Raw genomic sequence first — 26,483 nt, 5'->3', positions numbered from 1 at the left:
GACTAATGCTACGGAGTTTTGTCAGAATAACCAGATTATACGCTAGGGAAGAGCCACGTTTTAAATCTCTTCCTGAGTGGAAGGAGATCCTCCAGTTGTCTCAACTCCAGTGGAAGATTGTTCCATAATCGGGCAGCAGAGGTACTAAAGGCTCTACCTGATTTTATTTTTTTAATCTTGGCACCTTCAACATTCCAGCGGAGGACGAGCGAAGGCTCCTACCAGGAACATACCAGGCAAATTTCTTCTGCATTAGTTTCGGTCCAGACCCATGCAATGCCTTGAAAACTATGCAGAGGGATTTAAACTGGACTCTTTGCAGTATAGGGAGCCAGTGCAGCTCCAACAGAGCCAAAGAGGTAGATGAGCGTCTTGACCTCCCCAAGGCTAATTTGGCTGCTATTGCGTGGAACCTCTCGAGCCTCTCTATTAAATATCTAGGGGATTCCAGCGGCAAGGTATTGCAATAGTCCAGTCTACTTAAGATGGTGCTTTGTACTACCAATGCTCGAGCTTGGGATGGCAGGACCTGAAGAATTTTCCGAAGGACTCCAATAATAGCAAAGCAACTCCCACGGTTTTATTGACCAGTGATTCGAGCGTCAACTTATTGTTAAACATGATTCCCAGATTTCGTACCTTCTCGACGGGAGTCAGTGGGCTAGCTGTAGATAATGACCAAAAATTCAAAGGAAGTACAGGAGAAGCCTTCCCTACTGCACAGTAGAGAATCTTGGTTTTATCAGCATTGAATTGTAGCGAGTTCTCTCTCAACCACTGTGCTGTATCTCGCAATGTCATTTACCCATGTATTTTGTTTTGGAGTGGATGTATGTGGTGTGGAGTGGAATTATGTGGGTTGGACTGGAACTGTTAGTTCTGGAATTCAGTGGATAGGATTTGTGATGGGGAATTATGTGGCATGATGGATAGATGTGGTGAGAGCTGGAAAGAACAGATAGACAAATAGTGTGGTGTGGAGTGGATTTGTGTAGTGGGATTATGTGGCCTGTTGTGCAGCGGAATGATGTGGGTAGTAAATATGTGGTATTTAGTGTGGAGTGTAAATATGTGGATTGGTATTTTGTGATGTGTGGTATGTAGTGGAGTTTAATTATGTGTTGTGCCATTTAATTTTGTGGTATGATGTGGAATTATGTGGTATGGTTTAGCTGTATGGTGTGTAATTGTGTTGCTGAGTTGAATTAATAATGTGGTTTGTTGTTGAATATTGTGGAGTGGAATGGAAATGTGTGGTAAAGAATTAAAGTTAATAACAAACACATGGAAACCTGTCATAGTTTATGGCAAAGTATCTTAGCTGAGGGTGTAAGGAGGCACAGTTGCAATTTTTAGATTTCCTTTTCCAAGGTTTGCAATTCATTACAGGTGTACAAGAAATACTACTGTTGACATTTAGAAACACACAGGGTATGGCAGTGGTTTTAGAGGGCCAAAAAGTATTGACCGTTTTTATTGTTTATTAATGGAGAAGATATTATGTAAAACTGAACAACTTTATTTAAAAAAAGAATCACACAGCTAAGCGCGATGTCGTAAAATAGAAATTAAATAAAGTCCTAAAACATGCTCCAGGAATGAAAACGAAAAAACATACCATCTGCTGTGAAGTATAAATGCCACGACTGAAGCAAGAAAGCCCAAAATAAATACAGTATACACGTGCCGTGGGACGCAAACAAAATAAATCTCCTGCTTAAAACATAACGCATACCATGTATTTATAAAGTAAAAAGCCCACAAGATAAGCATTTTTTTTCTTTGGGACAACCGAAATTAAATGTAAAAAATCTCCAGCCAATCAGCCTATCTAGCATCCATTTCCTGGCGGGCACCCACTTTATTGACACCAACAGCTTAATGTTAGCAGTTGGTTTCCCTATTACGCTCCTGTCACAGTGCACTGTATACAGTTGGGTGCAAGAAATGGCAACTTAGAACTGAGCCCAAGCAGAATAAATAGGAAAATAGCAGCCGGGTTCACCTGCTGTGGGTCCGTGCCCAACACAGCCAACATAGGACATGCATGGCACATAAGTGGTGGGCAGGTTAAACGTTCGATCAGCAACAGACTCAGATTACCCCATCACATACCACTATTACCCATCTCTAAAAACAAAAACATACATACACTCTTTAAGAGACATCTTGGTACATTAACTGAATGCAAAATCCAAGTATTGTAAACATACAGCACAAAAGCACCTCTATGCCAGATTCAGTCTGGTCCAAATCAACAACAGACTAAATAAATAATAAACAGAAATGCTGTCATAGTTTCAAGCTACAGCTGAACAAACTTAACTATTCACACTTGACCGGGCATTAAATATCGCCCTCACAGTTTAGAGATATCGCTCAGTGGGTTAATGACTAGGGGTGGGCGGAATTTGCGTAATCGCGTTAGGCAAATCTCTGCGAAACGGTAAAAAATCTCCACGAACACGAGGAATTGCTTGTTCGCGATGCTTATTTACTGTTCGAAATCGCTGTTTGCGTGCTCGGGGGGAAATATCTCGCAAACACGCATTTGAGAACACGAACAAGTAAAAAAGTCCGCGAAGTCGCGGAACTCAGGGTTTTATGCGATTTTGCATTCTCCGCCGAACGCGAAATTACCCAAATTCCGTGAGCGGAACAGAATTTACCGCCCAGGCCTATTAATGACTTGCTGATGAGGTCTGTATGCAGGCCACAGGTTAGAGTCCCTACAAATTGTTTTTTAGTTCCGGCCTAAAAGTACAGGTTGACCACTCTTCTCCCCAGACACACACAGATTCCGGTTGGCCCTCTTCATATACAGGATTGTTCAAGTGACATTTACGTTTTGCCTCCGCCCACCAAAGCATACATAATGGACGAGTGGTTCTGCCCACTCCAGCCATTGGCTCTCTTCATTGTGAGTGAACCATTTTGATTGTGCACATGTATTTAGATCACAAATCTCAGGAAAAAAGGTCATTTGTGTGCTCCGTGATAATCTCGGGGTTTTGAGTCGTTCATCAAGCACACTAACTCAATTTACCACTGAAGACTCGGAAAACACAAACGTGTGAAAACTTTGCTTCTCACCTAGCGCTGGGTTTTCAACAGAGTGATGTAAAGTGCTCAAAGCACAGGCTTTGCTGTGAATGGTTTCCTAAGGAAGCATAAATTCGTACTGTCTGAGAAATGTTGATTTAGTGTATTATTAGAAATACGGCACACTCAAAGACAAGTCCACGAAAGTATAGAACACATCTACGGTAAATGTGTAAACTGGCCCAAAGCACTGTCAACACGTATACACAAAAGAATACATGTTAATATAAAGTGATAGGGTAAAAATATTAACGCTAGAATTTAGTCGGCAAGAATAACTTGCACTGACATGGTTTGCTTGGTGTTTTAGCCAGCTAGCATTTACGTTATGTTGTGCAAGCGTGAGCTACTTTTTGGGGAATTGCATGTGTAAAGAACACAATCTGTCACTGGTATGAGATTACAGCGTATTCAACCGTTGTCCTTCTACATCCCATCTCCAAATTATTTTTTCCAGGTTTGTCCACAAAATTGTAAAATGGGAAATATCCACTGCAGTTCCACAAATCCGAGGTACTTTCGCTGTTGCACTCTTGAAGAACGGTTAAACACACCGAAGTTAGCCTGCAGTATGAGCACTAATGAAGCATACATAGCTGCCTAGTTTTCACTCTGCATGTGTGACATCTTCGGGTCTCCAGCGTGTTTGTGCGTGACATTTGAATGCCATGTGTGACACTTTAATGATGCTAGACTGAAGCATGTCTGCTGTTGCAATGAGATTGGTTTCAGACAAGTACCTCTTTTGTTTAATCCCATGGTCTAGAATAGGCCTTCAAACAGTAACCATGCTAATTCGGTTCTTAGAACTTCCGTTTTTAGGTCGAGCAGACCTGCATTCAATGCGAAGCATTGATTGCTGTCTGCTTCTAGACCTATTGTCAGCCGTATTTGGGAATGTGGACACGAGATGGGCACGAGCGCAGATTGCACCTCGTGGGCGCGCACGGCGCCGTGCCCATCTCCTGCCTCGGAAGCTCCAACACGCATGCGCATACCCAGAGACACACACACGAGCGCCCATGCACGCACCCATACATACAGAGAACCCACCCCACCGTCGCATACACACACACGCACACACACTGCATACACACACGCCCCCCCCCCCCTCTTACCTCACCAGGCTCTTTTCTTGCCCTGTTTTCTTGTGGGCTCCGGCTCCCAATGGATGGGCGGGCGGGCGGGCGGGGGCGATGCGGTCAGGGGCTCCAGTGCTGCTACGGCGGGCGGGGGCGACGCGGCCAGGGACTCCAGTGCCGTCCATCGCCTCTTGTACGCCATCAGCAAGCGGAGCCGGAGAAGCGGCCAAAAACACTCTGCGCGGAAGTGCGTGCGCCCGCCTGACGTCACTTGTGTTTGTTAGTGTTTAATTCTCAGTTTCCACTTCAAAATCTGAGAGGGGGTGTGTCCACTGCGTCCTTTCCCCGCCCCATGCAAAATCGGGTGGAAAATTCCTCCCTGTCCTTCGTGGTTCCACGAACCTCCGCGTACACGGTTGCATCCACTTCACACGACACAAGAACTGTGAGCCGACGCCAGGATTGCGAAACTGCGACATCATAATTAATAACCCTACAACGCTTCTACTTCACACACCACTTGAGAATTCCCTTCCCCGTTCTCTATATCTACGCGCTACTTTATAACCCCGTCTCCATTATGACAGCCAGCCGTACCGGAAATGGTGAAACGGACGTGACGTAATACTGGGAAGTGCTGCAAATAACCCAGCCAGGAGAGAAGAAGGTCTGAACTGAAGAGAAGGTGAGATGAGAGTGGTGAAATGTGATGGATAGAAATGTCATGAAGGAGAGACTGATTCTGCAGGGAAGTAGGGGTTATACCTGGAGTTCTATTATGAAGCTGTGTATGAGATTAGAAGCAACACCAAGCTCGTACTGTAGGTTAGACCCGCCCGTAGAGTATGGCCTTCAGGGTGTTGCGGTAATCTAGTCAGTACGTATTATGTCTGTGAAGGTAACTTCTTCTGGCCGTGAAAAGGGTGACCGTACCTTGAAGTGAGGGGGACGTTGTGTATGGGACATATTCAATGTAAAGTGCTGAAAGTTACTGGATTTGTCCATGCGAGGGTGTAGGCGATAATTGAATCTGTCCACAGAGGGAAGGTAGAGTAGATTATGTGTAGGGCTGTAACATGCCGTACCCAATTATTAGCTGGGGCTCGGCACTGAAATTCCTATGTGGGCTCAGGGACTTCATTGGAGAACTTATATTCTCGTTTGCACTGGCTTTATAGTGTGAAGTTAGTTGTACGCATTTGCTTGAAAAGACCACTAATGCTACAGCAATAGTGCTAATTGTGAGTGACACGTTCACATATTTAGTCCAAGCTTGGGACTGCTGCCACAATAAAGGGCAATGGTGCCGGTGTCATAAGAGTCTTCTGTTGGTGTCCATCACGCCCCCATTAATGTGTCTTTCATTGGTTGTGTTGATCAATGGAGCACAACTACAGCGATCTCCTTCCTGCATGTCGCCCACGAAATTAAGTGACGTGGGACCGCCAGGCACTTCTGTGTTAAGATTTAAAAAATAGTTCATAACAAGTAGAGGCTTTCATCTTGACGCATGGCAAAGAGGTAGCTTGCCAAGTCTCATATGTTTCACGAAATTCTGCTGCCCGTAGTTCATTTAGTTGTCCTAATACAGGTGCCAGAATGCCGAAGAGGTACTTGACACTCAGTGTCTGGACAATTTATGAACGACAGGCATTGAACAAATACGGGACTGCGCGTCACATGACGCAGACAAAAAACAGGTCCAGTGGGGCTGCTCAAACCTGAGGTTTACAAAATACGACTTGAGGATTTTGTGGGATCGGCTGTGTGAAGCGAGCTAGTGCTTCAGAGTCTTAACAGGGGTAGTAAGCACTATATAAATACCCATACAATACCACACTGCATCCCAAAGGGCAATGATGTGAAAGAAGTCCCAGTCTGGCGGAACTCAGACTTACTGGTATGGTGTCAGGGAGGCAAGAAGAAGCGCTCACAGAGCCTGCCCCGCTGCTGGGAGCACTGCAGTCAGCGCAGACCGGCATGTGTGTGAGACTTGAAATGCAGTGCACAGACACTGCCGCCCGGGCTGCACCACTGCTGACACTGCTGCCCAGACACACGTGTAAGCCACAGCGATCCTTGATATACACTGCATCACCACAGGCACTGCCAGCTGCACTGCAGCGCCACTGACACTGCCGCCTGCACCGTGCCACCACAGACAATGTCTGTCGTCTACTTTGCACCACCGCTGACACTGCCGCCCAGACACACGTGTAAGCCACCGCGATCCATGAAATACAGAGCACCGCCACAGGCACTGCCATCTATACTGCAGCGCCACTGACACTGCCGCCTGCACCGTACCACCCCAGACACTGCCAACCAGGCGCAAGTGCCTCGAAATACACAGCGCTGCCCCAAACGTTGCAGCCCAGTATAAGTAAGTGTTCGCCGACATAAAGCCTTGGAAAGATGTGCAGAACTAAAAACACTGGCCGCCTCAAAATAGGTGCAGTTGCACAGTAGCTGCCTAAACTGTTTCTCCCCCGTGCATGCTGGTAAATGCAGTCATTTGTCCTGCCCCTCAGGGTAAATGTTGTGTTTTGAAAATAGTCATTCATTCCCCAACCACACACTCCAAGCTTTGCTGTGAGGCATAGCACGTATATTAAGAGCACAGAACAGCCAATGCACAAACAGCAGCAGTGCAATTTAAACTAGCACCGAACAGGTGCAACCAGACTCCGACCCACGGGTTAAGATCGTCCTGCAGACAGAACGGGAAGAACCCCTTCTGTAAGAGTGCACATCTCATACGCACTGCACGCACATATGTTTTGATATTCTCCATTCTGTGCAACCATTCAACAACAACTGGTTCAAATATGTTCTCTCAATGTTTCAAGCTTTATTTCAAATGTGGCAAAAAGATGTTAATATTTCACTTCTGTTCTTGGATTTACGTCACAATGAAATACACTGAACATAATCTTCACAAAAGTTATTTATAAAAGTTTATGCTATTGCCATTATAAATTACAATAACTTATTTAAGTATTATTACAAAAAATAAAAGCCATTGTTATTTGTAATATCAATACATCTAAGTCACGTAAATACAACATATTGCATTACAAATGCTATAGGTGTCACATTTGCGAAAGGTGTAACTATTGACACTGTAAATGAAAAAGCTATTAATTTCACTATTTTCAAAACTAACACATAAATAAAAAAATTGTCATTTACAATGCCAATAGCTCAAACTTTCCTAATGCGAGACCTATTGCATTGCAAATGCTTGTCTGATATGTTCACCCCTTGAAGCATCTTATGAAATAGACCTCATCCCTCTGACAGCGAAAAGTTATAAGGGCTACCATCGGACTGCAGGATGTCAGATCCATACTCCGACCTTGGCAGCACTGCTGCCTATGCAGATTTACTATTGCCGAGGAGTGCTGCCTTCTTTCAGCTGGAGAGCAGATGAGGCTGAGGGACCACCCATCCTCCTTTATCGAGGAGAGCTGCCTAATTAAAAACCAGAGAAATCAGGCAAGCAATGGCTGGCATCAGTAAAGTCGCCTGCTGACGCCATGCCACTAAGGATACTTCTCCTGTTCTAGGTGTCCATTTAATAGTGAATCTAGTCTATTTTGGTAATTGTAGAGCAGGACCATTGTGTTCTTGGTTAGGTGGATTCATTTGGTAACGTTTGACATCAGAAACAATGGGAATGCCCCGCACTATCTAGACATGCCTCAATACGAATATGTGGCAGCAGGCCTTGTGAGTGTGGAACAGAGCTGCATATCAAGACACAGGGCTCTTTTACTGGCCAATATGAAAGTGAAGCAGCTGTCACGACAATAGCTAAAGGAGTGGCCGGGTCCGCCTTTGGTGCGTGCACGCAAAGACCTCCCACAAAAACATAAAAAGGCACTGGTATTTGTATTGGATTAATTTTTCTATTTGATAATGTATTTATGCCATTCTTACAGTGTCACGATCACTCTTCTACAGATATTATCAACACTTTTTAAAAATCCAGGTGAAATATTGCAAATTGATTTATCCTAAGAAATAGATTCACTATTAGTCAAGGCTGGGGCAGTATCTCAGCACCCTCCTATGCCCCACCAATATACTATTCAGCATACTGACTGGAAAAGAATGAATGGTTGAGTAAACCCATCACTATTTCAGCCTGACTCAGTTTGTACTCAGGTCTCAGTAGCAGGTGCTTAAACGAAAGAGCTATCAAACTTCTTAATGTACAGATCATTATGCTGGCATTACTAGAAGGCAAAGGACACACAATTGATCGACGGAATGCAGAACAAATCAAAACATTCACCCACAGTCAAGAGATCTAGGTTAAGTACATCATTGTTTTGCTCACCATGGCATGGGGAGAAAAAACGATGGGTTTAGGCCCAGATATCTGTACTGGGGTGAATGTATGACATTGTTCTGCATTCTGTCATACACACATACGATCAAGACTTTTTCACGCAGTATTTCTAAGGTAGCATTAATATGCCCCATGGACTGTGGGGGTCGAGGGATCTCTTAGTCCTAAATTTATTATGAGAGCGCCTCGCGGAAAATACCTAGTTGTCTCCCCTCCAGCCCGCATTTAGAAATACTACGTGAAAAAGTCTTGATCGTATGTAAGGTTTAACGCATGCTTTATAATTGCAGCATTCATTTCTGTATTTTCTAGATTGCCTAATTTGGGCAGATTAGGAGTGGCAAACACAGGGCTGGTCCCTGTGTGGTCCTGACAAAGAGCTTTGGGGAAGCTCGAAACATGTTGATGTATACTAAGCATTCCTAACCCATTATATCTAGGTCTACTTGTATCTCACCCCGTTTTTAGACATACCAAACTAGGAGCAACAATAAAATATTTCACCCGGACTTTATCTCAGGTCAACTGGGATATGATTCTCACTATAGGAAAGGCCTCACTCCCTGTGTGGAACAATCTGATGGACTAAACAAGTTTCGGCGAGGCGAGGCAAAGTCATGCTGGGGGCACAATTATTGGACAAGTGTTGCAGGGCCAATGCATTGGGGTTGAATATGTATGAGAATTGTTTGAGCATTACATGAAAACTTAATAAAATCTGTTTTAAAAAATATATATATATTTCACCCACTAGCAAGGTATTTTTAACTCACTTTAGCCCACTCCACTACACTTTTGCACTACACATAGTCTTCCACAAAAGTGCTCCTACGTAAATATCTCAAGTCGCAGCACGCCTCAGTTCGTAGAGAGCTGAGATGGCCCCAATGATGAGGCATGTCACCATGGGGAAACGCTGGTGAGTGAGGCGACTCAAGAAAGAAATGTTTCTTTCCTGTTTGGTGTTTCCAGATCATACTGATTGGAAACCCTATCCATGTCCTTCAGCTAGGTCCTTCACCAGACACCTCGGGTTTTAAGTTCAGCATCTTCAAGGAAGCCCAGGAATTCTGAGCACCTTACAGCCATAGTCTGTTCAATGAATGCATTTCACTATCAGCCATCACGGATTCATGGAAAGGCTCCATCTTGCACCCAATACATAACAATACATAAAAATGGGAGCGAACACCCGACCAGTAAGCTAAAGACTAATGGGACTATTGGGCGTAGATGGTAAGGCTTTAGCGAAAGTGCTTCTACATGAGCTGGAGGCTTGGATCAATTAGAATAACATCATACCTCATTATCAGATGGGGTTCAGGTGAAACTCCTCTACCATGGACAATGTGATTGCTCTCTCCTACCTGGGTGCCAAGGCTATTGAAACAATTACGCCCCCACTTTACGCCTTGCCGCCTTTAATGGTATTGATCTGGACAAAACCTGCGAAGTGGGGAATACCTAGGAAACTCCTTGCAGCCATCACAGACCTGTACATGGCCCCCTGGGTCCGCACCAAGATAACCCAGAGTCATTCTACGACAAAAATCTATACAAACAAAGGGTTAAAATAGAGATGCATCATTGCTCCCACTTTGTTCAACTTCTATACAGCAGACTTAGGTATGGAATTGCGGAAACCTGCCTAGTTTGACCTTGTGAAAATGGACATTGAATATAAAAAAGGTTTAATTAAGTATCACCATCGTGTGGTCAGAGCAGATTCACTAAGAGGTGCACTGAATGTGATATTACAGGACAAAAAGAGCAGCTGGTCAAAGTGCATGGGCAGTGCCAGAGATATATTGAACTGGTCCTTATAGAATACAACAGACACACTTATTACAATAGATCGCCTAAAGAGGCCTGTACACGAGCAAGGCAAGCGTGTATGAAGGGAACAGGACAAATTAGAAATATCTCGGGTGCAGTGGGTCTTTCTACATCGCATGAAGCCACCTCTTGCCAACCATATTTGAAAGCAGCTTTGGGAAGACCAGCCCTAAAGAACATACTGCTGACTAGGCTCCTAACCCTGCCAATATGGGAACATAGGTCCCACTGGAAGAACATCCCTGCAGGTCACAGGCAGTGTAGGCTGCGTCAATACCATTCTGAATCAGCAGAGCACATCCTCTACTGCTGTCCTGCATTGCTGCTTCAAAGGCAAGACTATTTAAGGACTTTTTTTGCAAAACGGGTAAGAACATGCAAAGAAACGCTGACATATATTTATACAACAGCTGTACCAGTGGAACTGGTATGGACTGGTGGCTTAGCAGACTGATGCATCCCCTGTATGGGCCCGTGTTTGACCTCAAGGTCACAGGTTCAAAATCCAGCAGGTCCACTCAGCCTTTCATTCTTCTGAACTCGATAAAAGGAGTACCATTGAATTGGGTAACAATAAACATCTGTTATTTAGCACCAAGATACCCTTGGGTGAACATGCGCTTTACAAATACACCTTATGTTACTGATGGGTAAGGACATTGGAGAACTTTTAGCACTACCCCGAGGATGTTCATGTAAGGCATGGCCTGACAACCTAGTTTTAGTACATGGAAAGAGTTCTAACAGCGGGGCTCTTTATTGCCATTTTTTTTCACAAAATGCTATTGAACCAGCATGTAGCACTTTAGTGAACAGTTTGTTATCCCGAGAATTTGCATGATAAATATAGCTTGACAACCTGGTTTTAGTACACGCAAAGAGTTAATACTTCAGGGCACATCGTACTTTACTGCTATGCATTTTTACAAAGCGCCTATGTACCACTATGGGGCACTTTAGCGAATAGTTTGTTAGTACTTGGCTTTGTTAGAACACAGCTTATAGAATTTGGCTTCATAAGCGCACGGCTTATAGAATTTGGCTATCTGCACCTTGTAAACACACACATGCTTTTAAATCAAATAGGCCCAATACAGGGCACTTAGCTAGCAGTTTATGAAATTGGGCACCTTTCACCTTACTACTATACATGTACATAGAGCTTTCTTGCATGAGCATGCGGCACTTTAGCGAACAGTTTTTAGAATTGGTTCCCTGTACTTTGCTCTAAAATTACCTTGGCCTGGCACAAGGCACCCCTGTGAACGGTCCGCTAATTTTGATTAGATTTTAATATTTCGTTTTTAGGTCTGCCTGACATCTAAACTATACTTGACAATGTTTACTCTTTGTGATATTTATTTGTTATATACATATAATACATGCAGCTTTTTATTCCTGTACGCACCGCTGTGTGTTACTTGGTTACATTATATATTGGTGCATTGTTTTATTCTTCAACGTTCTTGTAATGATTTTAAATAATCATACAATAAAGCGGTTGATTGATAAATGGCGTTATACGAGGGAGGAATAGAGTAGATTAAACAAACATAGCTGCTATCTATTTGGCTTTACGCAAGTATACATACCAACAGAGCTGCAATGCTTAGAAAGATGAGCTGCAAATACATAACAATAGGTAAAATTCACTCGGACTCCCAAGTAAATTCCACAATCATTTAATTTTGGTAAGCCATAGAAAAAAGTCCTTAGAGTAATTTTGACATCAACTTAAAAAAATGCACTGCGATTTTCCAATATTATATTTACTATTAATTTAAGGCCCACTACGTATATTCCAGGTTCAAACTTAAAGAGCATATAATGAACACATCCAACACGTGTTTCGATCCGTGGCAGCAAATTAGCTTAGGGATTTTTTCAAGGCTGAAGCAACAAATAATAGTGATCATACATAGATAATTAGCAAAATAACTAAATGAAATCTTTCACAACCTGTGAAATAACCAGAATCCAGAATAATACAAAAAAAGAATGAAAAGAAAAAAATTAACAGAAACGAAAAACAAAATGAAGAATGAACAAGGGACAAACAAAGAAAAAACAAAGAAACTTTGATAAATAATAACTTGATGTAGAAACATTGGTGATACAAGCCAGGTGTGACACTCCGTAAAGTAAAATTGAAACACACAAAAGTTTTGTGAAACATACATGCGGATGTGTGCCACCACCAACATAGGGCAACAGAGTGAGAACTAAAATTATGACTGATAAGCCGTAATGGAAAGACTAATCAAGAGAGGTCGAAAATTAGGAAATCAACTTTAACATGTTTGACGTAAGTGTTCCCGAGGCGGACTATATGAATAAACAATCACATGATCTCCTAAACATCCAGAAATTATTCAAAAGATAAAGGGGATCGTAAAAGCAGAAAGCAAGACCGGAGAGTGTACAAGTACTTACTTCATAGGTTCCCAGTCACAAAAATCAAAACAAGCGAAGGGCCATCATGCCATTGCCTAGCAAAAACTTCTCATGCAGCTGATTTGGCGCGAGAAGCTGCTAGTGCTTGGTCTGCTATAGTTCAAATCCATATTACTCCAAGGATTTTTTTCTTTGGCATACCGAAATCAAATGATTATGGAATTGACTTGGAAATCAGAGCGAATTATACTAAATGTTGTTATGTATTTGAGTGTCATCTTTCTAAAGTTAACTAACTAGAACTTTAGTTTATGGGCTTTGCCTACATGGATGCATGTACAACTAATTGATCAATAATCTGACAGGGTATTACTGGACAAGGTGTTCAAATAAAACAGCCCATTTTCTTTCTTTTACATAGCTGCAATGATTTGCTGGGATGCGGTGATGGCCTTTGAAGGGGTCAGAGGAACCATTTTTGTCAGCTTCTGAGATGTGTGTAGTTCCCTGAATAGGGAATTTTCTGTATGAATCAAATCTATACAGCACCGGAAGCAATACTCTATTAATTTGACCCGGTCACAGGCCTTCCTCATCAAGGCGGGTTACTCCCATTTGCCCAGTTCTTTTAGCCCTGTATAGTTACTGATTAATCCTAGAAAAAATTGCAGACATTCCCTTGTGGTTATATTGGAGAGCAAAGAGATAAAAACAAGCATTTGCAATGCAATAGGTCTCGCATTAGGAAAGTTTGAGCTATTGTAATTGACAGATTTTTTATTTATGTGTTGGTTTTGAAAATAGCAAAATTAATAGCTTTGTCATTTACAATGCCAATAGTTTTAACTTTTGCAAATGTGACACCTATAGCATTTGTAATGCAATATGTGTTGTATTTACGTGACTTAGATGTATTGATATTACAAATAACAATGGCTTTTATTTTATTTTTAAATAATTAATACTTTAATAAAACCTATTGTAATTTATAATGGCAATAGCTTAAACTTTTGTAAATAACTTTTGTGAAGATTATGTTCAGGGTATTTTATTGTGACGAAAATCCAAGAACAAAAGTGAAATATTAACATATTTTTGTGACATTTGTAATAAAGCTTGAAACATTGAGAGAACATATTTGAACCATTGTTGTTGAATGGTTGCACAGACTGATGCTGTGCTGGCGCTGAGTGATGTTGTGGTGGCGACGAGTGATGCTGTGGTAACGCATAGTGATGTTGTGGTGCCCCTGAGTGATGATGTGGTGATGCGATGGATAGATAGGTAGAGGGAGGGCGATGGATAGATAGAGGGAAGGTGATAAATAGATAGAGGGAGGGCGATAGAGTGAGGGCGATGAATAGATCGATAGAGTGAGGGCGATAGATAGAGTGAGGGCGATAGAGTGAGTGCGATAGATAGACAGAGTGAGGGCGATAGATAGACAGATAGATAGAGTGAGGGCGATAGATAGAGTGAGTGAGGGGCGATAGAGTGAGGGGCGATAGAGTGAGGGCAATAGATAGAGTGAGGGGGATAGATAGTTAGAGTGAGTAAGGGCGATAGATAAATAGATAGAGTGAGGGCGATAGATAGAGTTAGGGCGACAGAGTGCGTGCGACAGATAGATAGAGTGAGGGCGATAGAGTGAGGTGGCCTCGTGGTGGACGTGGTGGTGGAGGACGTAGTGGTGGTGGATGTGATGTTTATGGAGGTGGTGGTGGGTGTGGTGGTGGATGTGTTGGTGGACATGGACGCGGTGGTGGACGTGGTGGTGGTGGATGTAGTGGTGGACGTGGTGCTGGTAGCGGATGTGGTGGTGGTGGACGTGGTGGTGATGGATGTGGAGGTAGACGTGGTGGTGGTGGTGGACGTGTTAGTGGCCTCGTGGTGGTGGTGGTGGACATGGTGGAGGTGGACCTGGTGGTGGTGGACACGCTGGTGATGGACGCGGTGGTGGCGGACGTGGTAGTGGTGGAGGTGGTGGTGGTGGTGGACATAGTGGTGGTGGACGTGGTGGTGGTGGGGGTTGTGGACGTGGTGGTGGTGGATGTGGTGGTGTTGGACATAGTGGTGGTGGACGTGGTGATGGTGGATGTGGTGGTGTTGGACATGGTGGTGGACATGGTGGTGGATGTGGTGGTGGACACAGTGGTGGTGGATGTAGTGGTGGACTTGGTGGTGGACATGGTGGGGGTAGTGGATGTGGTGGTGGTGGAGGTAGACATGGTGGTGGTGGACGTTGTAGTGTCCTCGTGGTGGTGGCCATGATGGTGATGGTGGTGGTGGAGGTGGGTGTGGTGGTGGTGGACATGGTGGTGGTGGACGTAGTGGTGGTGGATGTGGTGGTGGTGGACGTGGTGGGGTGGATGTGGTGGTTGTGGACATGGTGGTGTGTGTGTGTGGTATGGAGGGCTGAATACGAGAGGCAGTGAGAAGAAAAAGGAGACAGACCAGGGAGAGGGAAGCGAAGCGGGAAGTAGAGAGGGAGAGTGCAGCGGATAGGGAAGTTGTGGAAAGAAGTGGGTGGCGTAGAGGGCAGGCGGAGAAGACAAGATGAAGAGGGGGTGGATACAGTAAATGCGAGAGAGTCAAGATGAGAGGAAAGTGGACAGGGTGGGGAGAGGTGGCATGGTTGTGGAAGGGAGACGGCAAAGCAGAGGAAGGACGAGAGAAGAAAGGTGTATAAGAGAGGGGGCTAGTCGGAAAAAAGGGGCTGAGGAGGGAGGGCGAGGTGAATGAGGGGAAAGTTCCGTTGATCGACAGGGCGGAGGGAAGCTGAGTTTGGGAGTGAGAATGGTGGAGTGGAGGGTAGAGAGGAGTGGAGGGGAGAGAGCAGTAAAGGAGGGAAGTGGGCTGACTGATGGACAAGAGAAGGCAGTGGGGGGAAGGAGATGAAGAGGAGGGCTGAGGGCAGTGGTGATGAAAGGGGAGATAAAAACATTGGATCTTTCCGAAAAGGGGACAGGGGGGAGCGTCGATGGACAGCGAGGGGACGGGCTAATGCAGGGGGAGAGTAGTGGAGGAAGAGAAGGCGGGATGGTAAGTGAGGTAGGAAAAAGTTGAAAAGAAAGAGGAGTGCGGGGAGAAGGAATAAACCTGGTGGAGGTGAGGGGGAAGCGGGGAGAGAAAAGGAAGTAGAAGAGCTGGGTACAGGAGATAAAATGACGGGGAGAGAAACATAGGAAATTACAGTAAAGGGTGTCTAGTCAGGAGAAGGCTCGAGGGGGGTAGTACAGGAGTAGGGAGACATGTCATAGAGAAGGCAGTAAAAGGGGAACGTGCATTAGAGAGGAAAGAAGTGGGGGAGGTGTCAAACTCAAATACTTTCGGGTCAAGTTGGCGCTAAATAAAACTGCAAAAAAACACACACACACACTAAAAAAGTTGGATGAAAATTGAGAAGAAAGTGTAGAAATGAAGGGAGAAAGAGGGCGACAGAAAATGTGAGGGAGCGAAGACAAGAGTCGAGGAGTAGAGGGTGTGAGGTGTAAATGAATGGAGGCGGGGCGTGGGGGAAAGAAATCCAGAATTTGAACAACAAAAAACAGAGAAAGTGAGTCATTTATAAAGCGCTTTATTGACCTCGAAAGTGCCTCTTGGCGCTACCATTGAAATGCGGTTGAAGGAAAAAAATGGCTACTATTGAAAGCCACATCAGAGAGAGGCGGGGGTGAATTATGCCAGATGAAAAGTGGGCGGAGAAGAAGGGTATCACGATGAGAAATGACAAAAAAAGGGTAAGACTGGGTGTAGGAAGTTAAGTTAGTTCATGTAAGAGATCTGGGAGGGTGAGTAAGGGGGTGTAGCGTGACAGGAAGTAAAAAAGGTGACAAGACAAAAAGGGGGAAGAGGAGGGAGGAAGGGGGTGGGGGGCCGAAAACGAGAGAAAACAAGAAATTGCCTTATTGATGTATACAAATCAATGTGCAGGGCAAACAAAAACAATAACTAACAACTAGAATGTTTTTTCAGTCCTACAGTTGTTTCAAACAAATGTGGCTGTATTCCAAAGTAATTGCACAGTCCACAGAGGAGGTAGTCTTTAGGGAGGTCTCACACGGAGGACAGCTGAGTCCTCTGTTTTTAGTGCATGCCCAAAGCTTTGCTTAAAGTGTTCCACATTGGAAGACTCCCCCAAATGGTAGTGTTGAAGTGTTTGGGCCCTTTTAACTGTGGGCCTTTTGAGGACATTGGAAGAACGGTAGTACCTGTTAAAATATTATGTACACACTGTAACCACATGTAAGGTGCTAGAGATTTCTACGGTGCACCCAAAAGATTTAAACAAGTGAAATGGACTCAGCGAGACTCCTGTGGTCTCCGTGAGACCTACGGTAGGGACTGAGAGACTCCTTACAGTCAGAGGAGAGAGGTGGTTTAAGGGGGAGACTGCATTCAACCATGGATCTGTATGAGGAGTGAGGGACACTCTGGCGTCTATGACGTAGGTGATGGAGTGAGACCGAGACCCCATTGAACTATAGGAGGTGTTTGATGATGACTGAGAGAGACGCGCACTGCCTGAGGTGAGTGATGGGGCGCGTGAGAGGGAGACTCCAATGATGTGAGTGACGTATAACTAGCGAGACTCCATTGAAGCGTGACACCTCTGACGTGGATTTGGGTGGGACTCCTCAGCAGTTTTGACGAAGCTATGGAGTTTGCTCACTTGAACCACATGTGCACAACGATGGGGAACCAGTGACACTCTTGATGAGTTTGAGGTGAGTGATAGGTAATGGGTGAGACTTCACAACAGTATAAGAAACGACTGGTTTAGGAAGTGACTGAGATTTTACCGGGGTGCGTGTGGCAGTAGCGCCTGACAGTCAGTCTCGTGGACGGATATGAAGTCACTGCGAGTGTTTATTCTACCGAGGTCGATAAATCGAGCCGCCGCTCTAATTGTGAGTCAAAAGCGTGTGTCACCTGCTTAAGGAAATGAAGCGCTTTGAAAGTACTGCGTGCTAATTACAGCATGTGTCCTCAATTAGTTTAACCCAAGGCTGCTGTAATCTCACATTGATCCGTGACTGCCCTCTGCAACTATTCCGATCCTGCAAGTCGGCAACTCGGGACCTTGACACCAGTGACCAGGTGCTCATCTTGTTTTTGTTGCAGATTTTATATAGCGCGAACTCGACCCAAAGGTATTGGAGCGCTTTACATAAGCACCGATTACGTTACACACAGGGCACAAGTCCTAACAAGGAAGCAAAGCAAACAGCCGGAGAAGAGAGAAAACGGCAGGAATCGAAGTAAAGAGGAGGATGCAAGGAGAGGTACAGAGGGAGTTAGCATAAAAGGAGACACGGCCGGCAGCCGTGAAACTGAAAGTACGGCCGGCCGGCCGTGAATAATTAGGGGATGAGCGCACGCTGAGAAGCTGCCTTTGATGTGGTAATGCGAGGCAGGCAGGCAGGCGGCTGGTGGCATTGTGCACGCGCTTTTTAGGGCTTGCGCAATGACCTAAAAAGCACATGCACTTCAAGAAATCGCCAGTGGAATCGTGCTTGGGTAAACGCTGTTTAAGCCCCTATAGAGCTTCGCCAGCTATGCGCATGCGCACAGCAGGCGAGCCCTAAAAATACCTGTGTTCTTGAGCAATGTATAGATTTTTTACACCTATACCCAAAAAATTACAAATGAGTTAAAAGGTCAAAAGTTTGAAACATTTTCAAGCTATCTGATGAACCTGGATAGAAGTGAAACTTGTCAACTTCCCCTTTTTCTTAAACATACAATTGAGTACCTATGCGTTGAACTGATTGCCCGCGCCAAAAACATTAGGAAAACCGTTCACATTTTTTTAAAAAGTTTTTCCTAATTGCAAGATTTTACTACTTGAAATTAAGACGGTGCTTAGAAGGGGCTGTTTCTTGGTGCTGAAAATGTTCTGCACAGCAACAACAGTTGATAACTTCGAAGCTGTATGTAAAATGTGGGATTTTGCCTCAGGACCAAGGGATGCTGGAAGAGCAATGGCTTACTAATTTGGGTGCAGTTGCTTCTGTACAAGTAATGAGGTGAGAGTAGGGACTATTCATGAATCACAAATTCTCCAGATTTTAACATTAATACCATAAAAAGAGGATGCGCCAATATACCAATTTTTAGGGGAAGTCATAGACAGCAAATGCTGAAAAACGTGAAGCTCTCATCGAGGTGATGTGACACCCATGGTGCTAACTTATGCGACACCCATGATGCTAACTTTTTGGTAGTTAATCAGTGCTAGGAGAAAATCTTTCAGCAGCTCCAACACTATAAATACACCTCAAACCCACCATGGCATTAGCATATCGTAATTAGCCTTCTTGGCAATGCATAAACAAGACACTGAGATCAGATAAGTAATTTCTTTGGGTGAAACGAAGTGAAAGATCTCAGGCTGCAAATCAGATTGTGTCTGGTGTTGCTCTTTCTGATGTGCATGGCTTCCCAAAGTCATGACCACGAGTTAGTGAGATTTCATCGAGGGAATAATCTGTAGCATTTACATCAATGTCAACAAAGGCTTGGAACAAGGGCTGATCATTATTGGACATCAGTGGATTGATAAGAGATTGCACCCGGGCTCCGGGAAGATGGATGTTCATAGCAGTATACTTATTATATTCAGGGCTAGCTCCAATGATAAATAACTATGACAGCAGCAGAACCAAGTGGCAGGGAACAGAGTGGGTCATAAGCAGATTCTGGAGACATGATACCCTGTCAAGAAAATGTAGCATCCTACCCGCTAAACTAGCAAAATCTTGACACAATCCGAAATGGGCCTAGAATTATAATATACTGTGAAAAGCAATTTTGAAAGGGTTGATATACTATAATGGCACAATTGCAGTAATACTCAGAAGGGCTAATATGTTTTCAATGGCACAGTACTGACATCTATTGGAAGTCTCAGAAAAAGGCCTATTTTTACCCTCCAGAGGGAGTACGGGGCACACTGGTGAGCAGCGCAAAAAACTTGCTCACCCTCTTCTATGTCTGTCGAAATCCTAATATTCTTACAGTCTTACAGGACACTTGGAGGCAAGGCATTGGCGTATCTCTAAAATGTACGATTCAGAAGCCAGTCTGATTGGGTTGCTCTGACATTACTTTAGCGACTGCCCTTTCAGGGGGCACTAGGGCTTTCAGGTAACAACTGTTACCTGTGTGTGCTAACATCATCCATGTAGAACAATCTGGTCCCAATCATTAATCTTAGCGGTCAGTCATCAACGTGTTAACAAGTCTGGAATATTTAAATTATACAATGTCTGTCATTTTCAGCCGAGCTGGTATACTTTCAATGAGACAGTCTTGGCACTTGTCTGTGAGGGTGACACGCTTTTAAGGTAGGGTTGTAGCAATTTGTAGTAGGGCTGCTACACCTGTTGGCAATCCCAGTAGCGAGGTCAAGAACTGAATGGCCACGGAGTCAGCACTGCCTTCTTATTTCCTAAGTGGACACTGTGTCTTCTTGAATGTCCTTTTCGACATACTGTGAAAGCACAGTATAAGGCTATTTTTCCACCATTTGTTTGCTCTGGTATTGCTAGTTTTTTTTAACCTGAGCAGCATCCTCAGGGTAGCTTTTTCTGCAATTCAAAATAACTACTTTTTATCCCTTCCTAAAAATACTTGGGGAATTTATAACTTTTCCCAAATGATTACAGGACTGGAGTTAGAATAGTAAATAAGCCTTCTGAAATATCTGGGGGAAAGTTGTTCTTTCCTCAAATATTCAAGGAGTGGAGTTACAACAGTACATTTGATCTTCCAGTGCCTACTCCCACTGCTGCCATCAGGGGAAGAAACATGAACAACCCAGTTCTCTTACTAAACTTTAAAAAACGTATAGGGGTGTGTCTTTTGTATGACAAGGTCTTAGAACAGATGCACGAATAACTGGTCACAAAATTATTTTTGTGACTAGTAAAGATTTTTGACAAATGAACCTATGAACTAATAGTCGATTCTTAAAGATCAGAATCGTAGTGGGTAGCAATCTGATCTACCTCATGAATATTAATGTGTTAGGTCACAAATTACCACTCACTACAATTGGAGGGCATCGCATAGATGATGGCCAGCTGTGTCCAGCAGACCACCTTGTCTGTGATTGCCTTTCAATAAAGTTGTATTTATTTGTAATTCAGCTTGTTTTTTTAAACTAAAATGCATTTAAAAAGAAAAGTATACTTTTTTTTGTTTACGAGTTCGCAGTGGTCCTGGTCGTGCACTCTTCAACAAACTTTTTTTTTTTTTTTTTTTTTTTTTTTAACATCCACAGAGGGGAAGAAGGGGTCCGTCCTTGCCTCAAGCCTGAACTGTCAAAGCTGAAAAGAGAGGGAAAGCCATGCAGAGAACATGTTTCTTCTTGTAAGCTGTTATACTGACTTTAGACACTTGGTGGTAGTATTCACACAAGATACACGGCTAGGGAACACGAAGTTCTGCTACTTAAAATAACGTTCACAAGACAAGTGTGCTGTGAAACTTTCCACGATGGGAAGACTCTCTGCCAGTCTCGAGTAGCAACAAGCATTAGCAAAGCCAAAAGGTCTGTCCTTGGCTGTTAGCTTGTCGGACTCGTCAATGCAGTCCTCTAACGGCTCATGTCTTTGGTCCATCCGAGAAGATTCTCCTTGAACCTTGATGTTTAGGCAGTCAAGTTGTTATATTCACCACAAAAGGGATTTTAGAACACCTCTTAAGGTGTTTTCATGAACCACCAAAGAATATTGCTTGTTTCACCAAACCATCCCTCAGGGGTTCTGTACACTAGAAAATGCACGCAGATGTGTGTAGTGCAAGGCAGCAATGTGGTTAAACTGCATACATTCTGTAAGTATTGCTCTGAATGGCACTTTAAGGGCAAACTATTTGTTTGAATAACGTTCTGTGGAAGATTCAATCAGCTATAGGAATATAGTCCCTTTAGTACTGAGTAGTCTGCCTTTCTTTGTGAAGAGAGTGTCAAAGTAGTTTACGGAAAATATATGAGCAGATCCACAATACATCACAGGAGACTAAACAACCCTATTCTAGACCGCAGCCTCCAACTGGTTTCCTCCAAAAAGTGAGCTTTATCAACATACTTAATCCTAGCAAAAATGTGCGAGCTGCTTTCGAGTGAGGGAACGTGTAAGAAAAAGGTCAAAGTTCACAAGTCCAAATGACCTGCACAGTGCAGTACTGCTAGACATCAGGTGAGTCTCAGACGTACCTGAGAGGTTTCCGCACATATGCGTTTCCTGAAATACTTATGGCTGGGGGCAGGAGAACTGCTTTAAATATCAAACCATATTCTGCTACAACTTCAACTATTAAAGTGGATTGCAATTATAAAGGGCCAGAGCACTGCAGTGTTTTATAGGCCACAGCAGCAAAGAAACCTAATAATTCAGAAATTGTACAGATTTACAGAGAGCGGTAAGATTTTGCTCGCACTCAGATGCCTCAGCACTGGAGCTGTTATGTTCTGTAGAGTCTAGAATTCCCTTGCCAGATTAACAGAGCTGCGTGTGCATCACTCCTGCAGTGAAAATGGATTACAACAGGCAGCATGGAAATCCAAGACAGTTTAGTGCGAGTAATCTGTCTGCAGAAATTAGGGTTGCGAAATTGTAATTGACAGAAGCACAAATGTAAAGAATGATGTACAAGGTGTGGGATACCCTAAAAAAAAATATTTTGACCACCACAATCATCTAATCTTTTAGAAACTAACTGGCCATACGCATTACAATGGATTTCTCTCACTCTCATTCTAGGTTTCCAGAACCAACATTTACACCTTAGGAATGACTCGCGTTCAGTTGCATCAAATGCTCAACATCATCCCCGTCATATACTGATATAAGACCTCTGAAACAGGTTTTCCCAAAAATCTTCATAACTTCAATCCCTCCGGAGGTTAAACGGACATATTCTGTGGTTAAAATATTATGTAAAGGTCGACGATATTCTAATCTATAGGATACAGACCAGGACCAGGCTCTGAACAGGACCACTGCTGTAACTACTTGGATACAGGACGTGCTTTGACTGCTGGGTGCTGTGTGGTGTTAGCTCTATCGATGGGTGAGAGTGGGTAGCCATAGTAAGGATAAGGTGGCTACCACTCACAAGGAAAAGCAGGCATGGCAAAGCCAGTATGTCTCGTCTTTATAGTCCAAGTGCTTAGCTATTGGCTTTGCCAATGTTTGTTTGTAAAGTATTGTTTCCAAAAGTAAAAGAAAATACATTTCAAAACACTGGAGAAAAAGCAAACATAAAACCTTAGGGTCGGGCAGGTCTATAGGGCAATCTGGGAGTACCAGAAGGGCTGGTCTCGTAGGCCAGTAGATTGGCTGTTTGGGGCTATTTTATGGTCTGGTGGGCCGTTCTTGTACTATTGATTCCTCCAATATTTCCACAAACATTGCTGGCAGCAAACAAACACCTAGTCAACTACCTTGCAAAACACCTCTATAGCGTCTGTACCAGTTCAAAACTGCCCCAGGTTCAAAATGTGGGCCACTTATTTAGCTTTCTGGTTCGCTAATGGGGCCCGTTTGTTTTTAGTAGTAGGGCCTATTTTCTATTCCAGTCCGATTCTGAAGGTATCTAAAATCTGACCACTTAATTCAATATTTTCATTCTTTATAAATGGAAGTTTATTTTCAAAATGTCATGAAGGGAAACAAGAACAGAATTTAAAAGGTCTATTAGACATGCTCAAAAACTACAAACGGAAAAGTTGCAGGCACTTAAACGAACATAAGAGCATTCCGAGGTAGTGTGTGAATTTAAAGACAAACGCTTGTCATTTACTTTCCACATGAGTAGGATCTAGCACAAATACTCCAACAGTTTTGTGCTCTGCAGCAGCCCATGGAGCAGAGCTTGTGTCTCCTGAGAGAAGATACTTCTTTCCCATTTCTCTTCTTCCTTAAATGCATGCTGAGAGTATGCAGCACCATGCTTCTTCCCTATGCCATAAAAGCTGCCTTTGTGTGCCTGGGCCTTCTAAAAGGCAGGAGATAAAATAAAACTAAAACAAAGTTTATTCTTTAGTCAACACTGACAGACATACACCTGAACAAGCTACTTACCTTCGGTAACACATTATCTGGTAGACACAATATCTAGCTGCAGATCTTCTGGATCCAGCCTGATGCCTGGTGAATTCAAAGGTAATGAATCTGCAGCTAGAAGTCTCTATCAGATTATGTACTTTTGAGGACGAGCTGGCAGGGGTAAGAGGCAACACGGAGAGCATAGGGAGCAGACATGTGGGGAGAACATATGGCAGAGAGATGGAAAATATGGCGGAGAGATGGAAAACACATGCAGTGCTCAACTAAAAAAAAAAAAAGTAGTTCCCTAAATGTGAGCGGTAGAAGCATATACGTCAGCCATTCAAAAGGCTAGCAAAGAATGAAGCAACTTAGAGTAACAATAAAGCAAACCGATAGGAAGCAATAGCCAGAATGTAAGACCACTTTCAGGTTTTGGTAAACCCACAATCGGCCCTTCGCAACCAGACAGCTTCTGCTGTTTGGGAGGCCAGTCCTAAGAAGGGATGCTCTGAGATCCAGGAAGAAAGTACAAACATTGCTGTTTAACTAACCTCCCACGGCACCGGCTGTTATTTTTCTCTGAAATCTTTGCTGAACCGCAGTCTAACATAGCAGGCCCGTTGGTATGTCTTTTCGGCCTGCGCAACCTGTCCTATCACACATGACGTTTTCACTCTAAAGAGTCTGGTTTAAATCCACTGGCATGTTAGAACCAATGAATAATGAAGACAAACACGATGCCTGGGCTCTCTGTTGAGGTTTACCGACTCATAAAAGTTAGTAACAAGAAAGAAGTTCTGAACACCTGAATTATGAAGGTGAGTAACAGTTTCTGCTGAAATTACCCAGGATGTGGAGTAGATAGAGTGGGAAGTAAAAGGCAGGATGCAATGAATGGGCAGTGGGACCAAGATGTGCAGGCTGTTACCAATGCATGCGGCCGCCAAGAGGGAGATGCCCTGATGCTGGTCGCATGTTAACCCCTTGCATGCTGCTGCGATTCTGCGCCTGTGCGGCAGAATCGCGAGTGGGCGGGTTTATGACGGCCCCCAGTCGTCATCAGCACACGAGCGCCGTAGTGCAAGACGGATGGGGCCGTCATCAGCATGCAAGGGGTTAAAGAAAGCTCTAGTGATGTACAGCACTACTGCTCCCAAATAAAAGAACGCCTGGTATCTATAGACTAGGCTCAAGCACACAGTGTAAATTATACAATCGCCAGAAAGTGTCAAAAGAAAAGTGTGAGAATCTTGATTTTCATGCCACCGAGTCACTGCTACAATTTCTGCAGAGATGTGACCACCTCTCCAAGGAAGAAATAACAACCTATTTATAAAGGAAAAGAAAACGAGCATAGGCAGTACTTTGCTTTTCATGGTAAACATAGTCCCGATGAGGCCTCAGATGCTACAGGGGACACCTTGGATGGTTAATTAAAAAGAGCTAAGAATCACAGCCTTCATTACCTTGCGCTATTTCATAAGAAGCGTCTACAGAATTAGTTTCAAATTTCACAGGTTCACTTGTCCTACTAAATATTTCACTGTCCAACACAGAGGGCAAAGAAAAGTTCTCCTGTTACATGAATTTAAAAAACTGCTGTTGTACATAAAAGTGTAGAAGTATGCATTTCATGTACTATTGTAACAATCTTCACTAACAAAAAATTTAAATACAAGAACAGAAAAAGGGATCGTAAAATCAGAGAAATAAACAATGGAGTGAAATGTTATAGAAAACCATATTTCCACTGACAATCTTGTTCGCGTTACGCAAAATGTTAGGCTAATTAGTACCAAGAGCGACTTTTAGCAATGCCCAAACGGATGCACAGATCGGTTTTAATTGTAATAACTTAAAACAAAGAGGTGACATGAAATACAATTAAAAAAACAAATGCGGTCTCGTTTCAGTTTCGAATAAAGTGGCATTCTTTTCTCAACTTAGCAGTAACCTTCCATATTTAAAAACAAATAACTGAAGGCATATCCAACATAATCATTCTGCTCTTTTGCAGGCAGGCAGGCATGGTCTATTCTTTTTCCTCCAAACAAACAAAGAGGAGTATCAGTGAATTTATATAGTTCAACACTCCACCCTCTTCTGCCTATCCCGAGCTTTCAGTGATCCCCCAAGCGGCACTCAACAGGAATCAAACTACCTCTTGCTGTTGAGGCCAATTCAGACTAAACCAAGAGCGGGTGTAGCACTTTGGAGCATCCTTGTGTACACTTAAACGCGTTTAATGCTCATCATTTGAGAAACATACCCTGAGGGTACGAGGCAGTGCCTATGGTCAGCCTCATCCTTTCAGTTCTTCGTTTTTGTTATCCACACTGCTAAAAAGGATAGGAATGGGTGAAGACCACCCAGGTTCTTCCCACAAAATTTCCCCCTGCTAGAGTCTGCTGCTGCAAAAGGGGACAAGCTACTTAAATCTCTTTAGTCTACTCTGAATCTACTTAAAATTAGCTTATGGTAGAAAAGACAGTAACTGACTTTTTCACTGGACCTGGCCTGCCTCAGTAGTCTAGAATACCGGCAGGCACTTTCAGCTCAATCTAAAGGGAAACAGAGAGACACAGTCAAACGTGTCTTCCAGAAATGCAAAGAAATGCATTCTAGAACTTCCCACAAATCATATTGAGATAG

At 43.5% G+C, this 26,483-nt stretch overlaps 1 protein-coding gene across 1 annotated transcript in view; it reads right to left on the bottom strand.

Annotated features, from left to right (window-relative positions):
• The window catches only part of BCL7A (BAF chromatin remodeling complex subunit BCL7A), a 107,185-nt gene that overhangs the window by 26,049 nt on the left and 54,653 nt on the right, over positions 1-26,483 (bottom strand). The window lies entirely within an intron of this gene.

The sequence above is a fragment of the Lissotriton helveticus genome, chromosome 11, assembly GCF_964261635.1.
Source record: "Lissotriton helveticus chromosome 11, aLisHel1.1, whole genome shotgun sequence".
NCBI classification, from domain to species: Eukaryota; Metazoa; Chordata; class Amphibia; order Caudata; family Salamandridae; genus Lissotriton; species Lissotriton helveticus.
Note: the sequence above shows the minus strand (reverse complement) of the source record. Positions and strands in the feature narration are given on the sequence as shown.